Below are 10,774 nucleotides of genomic sequence, written 5' to 3'. Positions count from 1 at the left end.
ACTGTGTGAGCGATTTGCCCGAATCATGTTGTCACTCAGCCGAACTCCAGCTGATGGAAGATAAACTCTGCAAACCTTCATAAGCACATCATATAAACTTTTTTAGTTCTTAACCCTTGCCTACCTGTCACAGGGTTTGCTTGTTGCTGCTATAGTTTTTAACTTTTTTTATTTTAATAATCGCAAAAGACAAAATGTCTGTACAGACATTAGCCAAACTACAAACAATTAAAGCTGAGAATCGCATGGGGCTCGGTTTTGTTTCAACCAGAATTGTTGCAACATTACAAAACTGCTTTTTTGCCACCTGTCTGTTACAGTATTACTTGGCTTTTTATCTTAAGATCCTTTACTTATCAACGGCTTTCTATTCAGTCTGGATCATTCTGTGACTGCAACTATTTTAAGTGTCCAGTGCTGTGTAAATACATGGTACTTGATAGCTTGTAAATGAAATGGAAGAATAAAGTTTTATTTATGGCTACTCCTGTGTTTGCAAGCAGATACATTGTATATAGTGTATTATATAGCTATTTTTTTAGACCAGAAAAGAATGCAATATGTTGATGGGTCATTAAGTCATAGGCATAGTTCTTTAGGATTTACAGCCAATTTCTTTAGAGATGGTCACAGAATACTGTATGTCAGCACATTGGAAATCTGTCACAGATTATTACACACCTTACTTTTTGTATATTCCTACTGATCTGTATAATACTGCATCTGAAACACATTTATTTTGAAGCCACATTGGGTTTAAAGTGAGTTAGAGGCTTGTTTCTGAAACAAAAATTAATTGCACCTTTCTTCTATTCATAGGAGACCTTTTTTAAAAAAAAAACAAAAACTATTTTCCGTAGGACTAGAAGCTATATTAGATACAGCAGGAGCTCAGATTTCTTTTGAAAGACTTGATTGAGTAGAGTAAATTAAATGGGAGCTTTGTAATTGTGACATATGTAAGAATCTAGAATCCATCACAGATTAAATTCTCATATTTTTTGTTTTATGAAGTTTGTGTTTTACTTATGTAAACTGCACACTACTCTAGCTCAGAAATGTAATCTTCCACTAACTCTTGCTGTGAAGTTGGTTGCTAGTACTGTTATAGTAAAGGATTTCAGAAATAATATATCTGCCCTAATTTACTTTCTCTCAGAAGTAAATGAAGAGCTTTGTAGAGTTTGTTTTGTAGAACTGAAATACTGTCTGATTTTAATGAAGAAACTCGATTATTTTGTGAAAAGGAGTTAATGCATCCTTTTACCTGAAAATATTTTGATTCCTCGTCCTATAGAGAACATTTTGTGCTAGAACAGTAAAAGATGTAAATATTTGTGTGTACGTGTTTATTGGAGCGACATCAATAGTACTGTTGTTGGTTCTATCTTGTTTTTTCTTTTACTACTAATAAAATAGTGAAAAGGGGAGGAAAGAGGGGATAAAATTCAAAAATTGCCCATCTGGCAGTACAATGGGTCTCACTTTGGACCTCACAAAAATAAATGGTTTAGATTATCCTTAAATCTCATCAACAACCTTAGGCTCTTATTATTACATTTTTTGGGATGGCCCCATTATTTGTATTGGATTGAAGTATGTAAACTGTTGACACATAGATTCAAAGTCTGTTAAAGTATTTTTCTCTGCTGTCATATCAAAAATATTAACCATATTCAGAAATATGCAAAATAGTAACACTACAATAATGCCCAGAAGCCAAGTAGTATTTCTTCTTCCAGGAAAGGAAAAATATAAAAGTCTGAAACTCTGCATATTGTCTTGCACAGCAATTAAGGACAGTGTTGAAGAGCTACAGATACGTGCACTAAGCAGGTGAAAATATGATTTCAAAGAGTGTGGTGATGGTTATCTATCTGTAGCACATTCCATCTGAAGGTGTGACTCAATTGTATATTTACTTACAGTAACTTTTTAAACCTAGAGCTTTTGACAGATTTAACCAAAACTGGTAAGCTTACATCTTCAGGAACAGATAAAAGTGAACTGGGGATTAGATTGAATAAAATAAACATTATCAAGATCATGAGCTTCTTTTATAGTATATAAAAAAGGCCTGAATGTGATTCAGACTGTTTTAATTCCCTCCCCATTTTTCCTCCACTTGGGAGAAAATCTCTTTTTTTCTAAATCTCCAAATATCCACAGCTTCAACTGAGGGCTGAGGAATCTCCCTAACCAGTCCTCCATCAAAAACAGAGAAGACAAGACATTCCATATTTTTAAAATGAAAAGTGGGGGGAAATCGCTCTGTTTGAAAGAAAAGGAGACTTTCAAGATCTTTTATACTCAAGAAAGAAGCAAACAGAAGGTAAAACACAAGTGTTTTTCCTGTGAGTTATCTCCAGTGTTTCCCAGCTAACTTTGTCAGCTCTTCACTGAAATATCGTATGCCTTTCAGTGTAGCATAGTCCATATTGTGTGTTTATTTCACTAGGAAAAGTTTTAAAATACAATTAATTTGTTGTTGAAGAAAAATCCTGTTTTGGATACTTGTTTATTTTGGGATCTTGATCCAGAAGATCCATACAATCAAAAGCATTTTCTCATACCTTATGTGAACTTAAAACTTTGGCACTTATAGGTGGTGTATGGAAAATGTGGAACTTCTGCACTGCCAAAGTCATAAGGTCAAGGAACCTGATGGGAGTTGCATATTCTTTGGCTGCACAGAACTTAGACGAACTCTTTTGGTGAACCCTAAAATATATAAAAACATTCAGCAGTGTAATACTATTTCATATAGTCAGACATTCTCACTGCACCACATTAGTCATTGGACTGTGACCAAATCTGCTCAGTGTATAACTACACATACATAGAATGGGGTAAAGGAAGTGAACCCAAGCTCTTTACCAGAGTACCAGTAGCTATAATTAAATGCACGCCATTTTTTGCTGTCATATAAAACTAAGGACTCTGTAAATTTTATCCAAATTTGAGTAAATGAAGTGCTTGTCAATTTACTGTTTCTGGTACTGATCTTTGTCTGTCTGAGCCATCATGTTGCCACCAGTACATTGAAATCAATGGCAAAATGCCATTGTCTGTCATTAGTCAATGCTGTTGCCAGAGTGCCAGCCAGTACCACTGCTAATACCAATGCCTTGGACAGAAGGAGCAAATGAATCTGAAGAAGTGGAAAGGATGGACCTGGAATGAATCCATGCCCCTAGCAGAAATGTTCATCTTGAAATCATATCTCATGTCAGTAAGGAAGATGATAACCTCACTACTTCATCACCTTTGCATTCATGCACTTTTTAACTGCAGTGCTTCATTGACAATGTAAACAGCTTTGTTCTAGGGCACTTCACCTGTCAGCTCCCTCTTCTTCCGTTCTGCCACTTGTGATAATGAAAAAATTGCTGATGCCTGTATTATGCCTAAATATTCCTTTTCCATTTATTGTTTGTAGCGTTAGTATGAGAATAGCACATAAAAATACTGCTTTTTTTTTTTTTAAGTCCAAGTGTAGTGTGAATTGAACCGTTACAACACTGTTTTCAAGGTTTATTTTTCTGGTTTTGCTGGGTGAATTTTAATGAATATGTTTTTCTACTTTGAACAAAATCTACCTTCAACTTTTGGGAGGGAAGCTCATTGAATTCAAGACATGTATCTTAAAGTCAGCTGGGGGCTTCCTAAAAATATAATTAATCTAACTAGAAAATCTAATTATAATCACCATACAAAATGATCAAACTCTAAGAAGGCTATCTTTTAACCACTTGGCTGCTCAAAGGATTTGAGGAATAAGAGCAAGAAATACCTCAGATTTCCTTATCCACCAGAAGATTTAAAATTTTCTGTGTAAAATAAAACCTTATGGTAATGTTCCAGTTCCAACTCAGAGCGTGATTCTTTTGTTTCTTTTGCAGATAAAACTCCCCTTGATCCTTTGGTTCAGATTCAGAAGGGACATAAAAGTTAGACTCCCTAACATATCAGTAACTCTGTCCTTTGGTTTAATATGCACATTGGGATCCAGAGGAAGGCATAAATTACACCCGCTTATACCATTGTGTTACTTACTACTCTCCTCTCTTCTGGCTCTTCAGCATGTGTGTTACATCAGTGTAGACTCCCTTCAACCATGTGGACCAAATTCAGAGGTGATATGAAATGGCAGAAACTTATTACACTTTTATAAGTAAATGTGTATCTAAAGTTGAATGGGGGTGTAATTTGGGGATGCTGGGAGGAAAAAGTAAAATTATGCCAGTTAGGCTCCCTCTAGTCTTACTGTTACCACTAAATTTGTCCCTGGGATTTCAATCGAAGCGTAACTTGTATAGCCACCAGCTATATGAAGTATGGCAAGAGATCACCCCAGACTTAACCAGGATATCTTCAATTATATAAAAGTCAAGAAAGAGTCCTACCAAAAATGGAAATTAGGTCAAGTTACAAAGGATGAATATAGACAAATAGCACAAGTATGTAGGGACAACATTTAAAAAGGCTAACGCACAAAATGAAACATTCTTCAAATACATTAGAAGCAAGAGGAAGACAGGGTAGGCCCATTACTAAAGGAGGGGAGAAACGAGAGGATAAGAGGCTAAATGTGGGGAAGAATGAGTTAAAATTACTTAAATTAGATGTCTTCAAGTTGGCAGGGCCTGGTGAAATGTATCCTAGAATACTCAAGGAGCTGGCAAGGGAGATATCTGAGCCATTAGTGATTATCTTCAAAAAGCCATAGAAGATGAGAGAGATTCCAGAGGACTCAAAAAGATCAAATACTGTGTCAGTTATAAAAAGGGGAATAGGACAACCTGGGGAATTACAGACCCGTCATCTTAACTTTAGTACCTGGAAAGATAATGGAGCAAATAATTAAGCCGTCAATTTGCAAACACCTAGAAGATGATAAAGTGATAAGTAACAGCATGGATTTGTGAAGAACAAATAGTGTCAAGCCAACCTACTTTGACAGGATAGCGAAACTTGTGGATAGGGGAAAGTAGTAGATGTGGTATATCTTGACTTTAGTAAGGCTTTGATGCTGTCTTGCATGATGTTCTTATAAGCAAACTAGGGAAATACAACTTAGATCTGGAGCCACATAAGGTAGGTGCATCACTGGTTGGAAAACCATTCCCAGAGAATAGTTATCAGTGGTTCACAATCAAGTTGGAAGGGCATATAGAGTGGAGACCCACAGGGATGAGTTCTAGTTCTGTTCAATATCTTTATCAATGATTTAGATAATGACATAGAGAGTACACTTATAAAATTTGTAGATGATACCAAGGTGGGAGGGGTTGCAAGTGCTTTGTAGAATAGGATTTAAAATTCAAAATGATCTGGACAAACTGGACAAATGGTCTGAAGTAAATAGGATAGAATTCAATAAGGACAAATGCAAAATACTCCATTTAGGAAGGAACATACAAAATGAAAAGTTACTGCCAATGAAGGAGTACTAAATATGAGTCAACAGTGTAACACTTTAAAAAAAAAAACATTCTGGAATGTATTAGCAGGAGAGTTGTAAGCAAGACAAAGAAATAATCCTTCTTCCACTCTACCTTGTGCTGATTGGCCCTCCGCTGGAGTAGTGTGTCCAGTTCTGGGCACCACATTTCAGGAAAGATGTGGACAAATTGGAGAAAGTCCAGAGAAGAGCAACAAAAGTGATTAAAAGCCTTTAAAAAAGACTTTTAAGGGAAGATTGAAAAAATTGGGTTTATTTAGTCTGGAGAAGAGAAGACTGGTAAGTTTTCAGCACATAAAAGGTTCTTACAAGGAGGAAGGAGAAAAATTGTTCTTATTAATCTCTAGGTTAGGACAAGAATCAATGCACTTAAATTGCAGCATGGGAGGCTTAGGTGGGATGCTAAGAGAAACTTCCTGTCAGGGTGGTTACGCACTGGAATAAATTGGCTAGAGAGATTATGAATCTCCATCATTGGTGATTTTTAAGAGCAGGTTAGACAAATACCTGACAGGGATGGCCTAGATAATACTTAGTCCTACCTTCAGTTCAGGAGACTAGACTAGAAGACCCCTCAAAGTCACTTCCAGTCCTATGATTCTATCTCTTGGGGAAAAAATCAGCAATGTTTATCGTCACATAACAATATTTCATGACAGTTGAGTACAAGAAGTATCCTGCTGAAACTGAAAAGGAATTTTAGGTAGGCAAATTCTTCAGTAATTACCAAGTGACTGAGGTGGAGGAGTGCCACCCGTTGGATTACCAGCACTGCTCCCTGCAGCATCTAATTTTTTTTTTTTCTTTGGAGGTTTCTTTCCAAGACAAGATTAGCTTAGTTCGAGAGCATTGCCCCAGTTAATGTGGTTATAGAAATAACAACAATGATCTTTAGTGTGACCAACTTAAATATATGTTTAATCCATTGAATTTTAAAATGTAGCAGCAATGAGCCCCAAATTCTACTCCATTTCCATGAGGCTTTAAGTCTCAAAAGTAATACAGCAGGTGTACTTCTACTATGCAAATAATTATAAGGTCTTAAGGCCAAAAACACCATTATGACCATCTACTCTGATTTCATGCAAAACACAGGCCATAGAATTTCACCCAGTAATTTGTATATCAGGCTCATAATTTCTGGTTGTGTTAGAGAATATCTTTTAGAAAGATATCCAATCTTGGTTTAAAGACTTTAAGAGACAGATAATGCACCAAATCCCTAAGTAAGTTGTTCCAATGTGCAATTACCATCACTTAAAAAAAATGTGCTTCATTTCCAGTCAGAATTTATCTAGTTTCGATCTTGAACCATAGGATCTTGTTAAGCCTTTGCCAGTTTCAAACAAACAAACCCAGAGATCAGAAAATTCTCTCCGTGTAGGTATAGACTGTGATCAAGTCACAATCTAATCTTTTCTTTCACCAGAAGCTTAGTCTTTTAGCATAAGTTTCTTACACCGTAAAGGCAGATTTTTCCAGACTTTATATTATTCTTGTAGCTCTTTTCTGAACCCTGTCAGCATTTCCACCGGCATTTTTGAAATGTGGACACCAGAATTGGACACAGTCAGGGCAGCCGAGAGCAAGTTTGGGGCCTAGTGAAATTTTTTTCAGCCGCCCCCCCCCCCCCCCCCAGCAAGGGTGGACCAACTAAACAGGGCCGGGGAAGCTGGGCCCCCTTCCGTACCGCTGGGCCCCAGTAATTTATACTGGCTTCCCCCTCATCAGTCCTGAACACAGTGTTTTGGTAATAGTCGCACTGGTGCTGTACACATATGCAATATCTCCTTATTCCTACTTGATGTTCTCTTGCTTTATATATTGAAGGATCACATTGTCCCTGTTATCCAGAACATCACACTGGAAGCTCATGTTTAGTTTGGTTATTCACCATCCTCTTGAAGTCTCTTTAAAAATAACAGGATAGATGCCATCTTGTAAATATGCCCTACTTTCACTTTTCTTCATTGGCCTTCCACTTGGCTGTTTTAAAATGCATGTTGTTCAAATGAGTCTAGTTTACCAAGCCATCTAGATTGCTCAGTACAGAACAACTGTCTTTGCTATTCACTGTTCTCATGTCATCTGCAAACTTTATCAGCAATGATTTTATATTTTCTTCCAGCTTGTTGATAGATATTGAATAGCAGTAGGCCAAGAAGAGCCCCCTGAGGGTCTGCTCATCCACTATTCAAATTTCCTGGACTAATGAGGCTGCTGCAGTGGTCTTCAGCCTCTCTCCTCAAGTAACAGAGATCCCCTGCATGTGGCTTCATTCAATCAGGCTTTGTACGGGAGCCTTAGATACAAGAATAACATACAGTGATGGTGTAGTAATCGTGTTTCCCCAAAGATAGCACAAGTTGTTCTAAATGTACAAATAGCCAACACACAAGAGCTTCCATAGGAAATAGATTGGGTGTAAAAAGCCTGTGGTGTGTATATCATTTGTGAAATATATTGACAAACTCCCAGGATTTCAAGGTTAATGCTGACTCTCCTGAACCTGAGTTTGACGTAATAGTTGTTCCAGAGCAATAGGAATATAATTAAGGTTGCATCTGAGTTTTCTACAGAAGTGATTAAACCTTATTTTTCAGAAATGCTTTAAAAGGGGCAATAAACTACATGTTGAAATTTTTTTAATGACATTTGAATTTTTCATTGGTTTAATGGTGATTAGGTTCATATAATGCCTCATGTTATTTTTTTTTTAAATTTTAAAGGGGGTATCTCCACTTTGATTGGAACAATTTGCAACACAGCTTATAGCCTTCTGGGGTCTGATTGTGCTTCATGTTTTACTGTACCCCTAGATGTGCCGCTTACTACCATAACAATTAGGTGATCATGCTTTTTTAAATAAAAATTTCAAAAGAGAAAAATAATTAATAAAGAGGAGATGTTAACCCAGTTTTTCAGGTGTGAGGTTTACTATTCTAGAGAAGCTCCAGCAGACACATTGAGGTGACACCATGGGTATGTCTACCCTAGAGCTGGAAGGGGTAAATTTCAGCTCAAGAAGCCACACCTGTGTTAGCTCTCATTGAACTAGCATCCTAAAAATAGTAGCTCCAGTGGCAGGAGGGGCTAGACTCCCTGCGTATGTACCTGTGATCTCAGGCACCCCTCCTGCCATGCCTGCTTTCATAACGATATACCTATTTTCAGTTTGCTAGCTTGATCAGAGCTAGTGCTGGTATGTCACCTCAAGCTAGAATTACACCCAATGTCTGAATCCTAAGAGTTAACACAACTGAGGGGTTTTGGCACAAGAGGTACTTTGACAGACGGTTTGGAACATGAAGCATTTCATGACAATATTGCCACCCCCAAACATTCCATATCTTCAGGGTTTTTTTATTATTACTTAATTCTTTGTCTTCTGGTTTCATAAGCCTTTTGAATACACTTGCTTCATATTTTCCAGGATTTCTCAGCAACCATGAAGCCTAAAAACTTCTTTTTTTTAAATGAAAGCTGAGATTTTCATACAATTCTTTGTAGCAGGTAGGATTTCGATGGGGGTTTCATTCTCCAGTCCATGTTACAGAAGCTTACCACATTCTTCCAGTTCACTGGAGATGAGACAGCGTACACTGACAGACTAATAACCTAAGAGGTTATAAACACTGTTGCTGAATCTGCAAATTCTCCAGTGTCTTTAGCCAAACTGCTGACTTCTGGATCCCCACTGGCTACTTACAACTCGAATCCATGTAATTTGTAAACTGCAAGCAGTTTGCACTACCAGAACCCCACTCCAGTTGGCCTTTTAGTTGTGGCAAACAAGTATATGCCAGGGCTAAATCAAACCTAGGAAGTGTCCATACAGAGTAACTCCATTAAATTCAGAGCTTTTATTTGCATGTTTCTTTGGGAAAATAGATCGCTCTATGCAGAAACCCAGAGCATTTTTAATCATACATTGATGTTCATCTGAATATGTTGGGGACAGATCCTCAACTGGTGTAAATAGTCATAATGCCATTGAATTCATTGGCATTACTCCAGCTAACATCAGTTAAGGAGCTTGTTTGTAGTTTGAAAATGACTTATTTACCCAACAAACAATAGGTCTTCTAGAATTCATAGTCATAGAAATGTAAAGCTGGAGGGGACTTCAAGAGGTCAGCAAGTCCACCCTTTCTCTGCCACTTCTCCCTGGCCACCCACATTGAGGCGGGACCAAGTAAACCTAGACCATCGCTGACAAATGTTTGTCTAACCTATTCTTTAAAATCTCTGATGATGAGAAATAAATGACCTCCCTTGGTAACCTATTCCAGTAGTTAACTATCCTTATAGTTAGAAAGTTTTCCTGATATCAAACCTAAATTTCCCTTGCTGCAGATTAACCCCATTACTCCATGTCCACTTAATGTAGGACAAGAAGAATTGATCGCCTTTCTCTTTATAACAGCCCTTAAGACTGCTATCATGTCCTCCCTCAGGATATGTCTGCACTACAATAAAAAACCCACAATACCGATTCTCAGAGACTCAGGGTCACATGGCTCAGGCTGCAGGACTGAAAAAAACAGTGTAGATGTTTGGGCTGGGGCTGGGGCTGGAGCCTGGGCTCTGAGACCCACCCCATCCTGGGTAAACATACTCTGTCATTTTTTCCCCCCCTCAGACTAAATTTGCCCAGTTTATTTAACCTTTCCTGAGAGGTCAGGTTTTCTAAACCTTTCATCATTTTTGTTTCTCTCCTCTGGATTCCAGTTTCTCCACATCTTCCTTAAATTGTTGTGCCAACTATGAAACATACATAATATATGTTAATGTATTGCAGCAGATCCATATTTGGATTACTTATTTGTGAAATGGTTTGCAGAGCCAGGCTGAAATACACTGGGTTGATCCCATCAAGGGCAATAGGGAAGCTCCCTTTGTCTGAGAGCAGGATCAATTTAATTATCTGTCCTCTAAATCTGTGTGATCTGTTTTGTTTTTAAATTGGATTTTTGACTTAGAGTTTTGTGTCTTCAAAGGAGTTGTCATGAACTATTATGTTAATACTAGCTTCTATGCTTCTGTGCTAATCCACTGATCAAGAAAGGCCCCAGTCCTTTAACCAGTTATGCGTGGGTGAATCCCTGTGCTTGCATGCAACCCCATTGAAATAAAATAAATGGGGCTCCATTTTGGTGCAGGACTCCTCCCAGGCTGTGTCAGTTGCAGGATCAGGGCCTTAATGCATAAACTTTTTAAGCAATAAAAGTCTTTTCAGCCTCTGCACTCCAAGCATTTCTAACAGACACAATAAATGTAAAAAGAACTCTTGTTTTAAGTGACAGCACT

The sequence above is a fragment of the Gopherus evgoodei genome, chromosome 1 (assembly GCF_007399415.2).
Source record: "Gopherus evgoodei ecotype Sinaloan lineage chromosome 1, rGopEvg1_v1.p, whole genome shotgun sequence".
In the NCBI taxonomy this organism is placed as follows: Eukaryota; Metazoa; Chordata; order Testudines; family Testudinidae; genus Gopherus; species Gopherus evgoodei.
The sequence above is the reverse complement of the archived record's forward strand: the minus strand, read 5'-3'. Positions refer to the sequence as shown.